The sequence below is a fragment of the Sinocyclocheilus anshuiensis genome, unplaced genomic scaffold (assembly GCF_001515605.1).
Source record: "Sinocyclocheilus anshuiensis isolate Anshui unplaced genomic scaffold, SAMN03320099.WGS_v1.1 scaffold936, whole genome shotgun sequence".
In the NCBI taxonomy this organism is placed as follows: domain Eukaryota; kingdom Metazoa; phylum Chordata; class Actinopteri; order Cypriniformes; family Cyprinidae; genus Sinocyclocheilus; species Sinocyclocheilus anshuiensis.
This window is the reverse complement of record NW_015552621.1, coordinates 948573-948782: the sequence shown is the minus strand read 5'-3', so window position 1 is coordinate 948782 and position 210 is coordinate 948573. Positions and strand designations below refer to the sequence as shown.

The following is a 210-nucleotide window of genomic DNA, read 5'->3' as shown; positions in this document are numbered from 1 at the left end:
TAGATGCATATCCAATCGTTTGTGCGGAGAGTGGAAGCTGAAGCGTGCTCTTCAGCACATGGAAGACAGCCCAAACTGTAAAGGGTCTAGTTTTATTTGTGTGCACTCACAATATCAACAAAATATTGTGCTTTTATAAAGAAAACAAACGCTTTCTGCCGTCTCGGTCTTGAGCAGGAGCGCTTCACAATGATGAACCTAAACTCAGCG

General features: G+C 43.3%; 1 protein-coding gene across 4 annotated transcripts in view; it reads left to right on the top strand.

The window, feature by feature from the left end:
• LOC107666252 (interphotoreceptor matrix proteoglycan 1-like) overlaps positions 1 to 210 on the top strand; it is a 24452-nt gene that overhangs the window by 4571 nt on the left and 19671 nt on the right. The gene's annotated exons all lie outside the window — the stretch shown is intronic.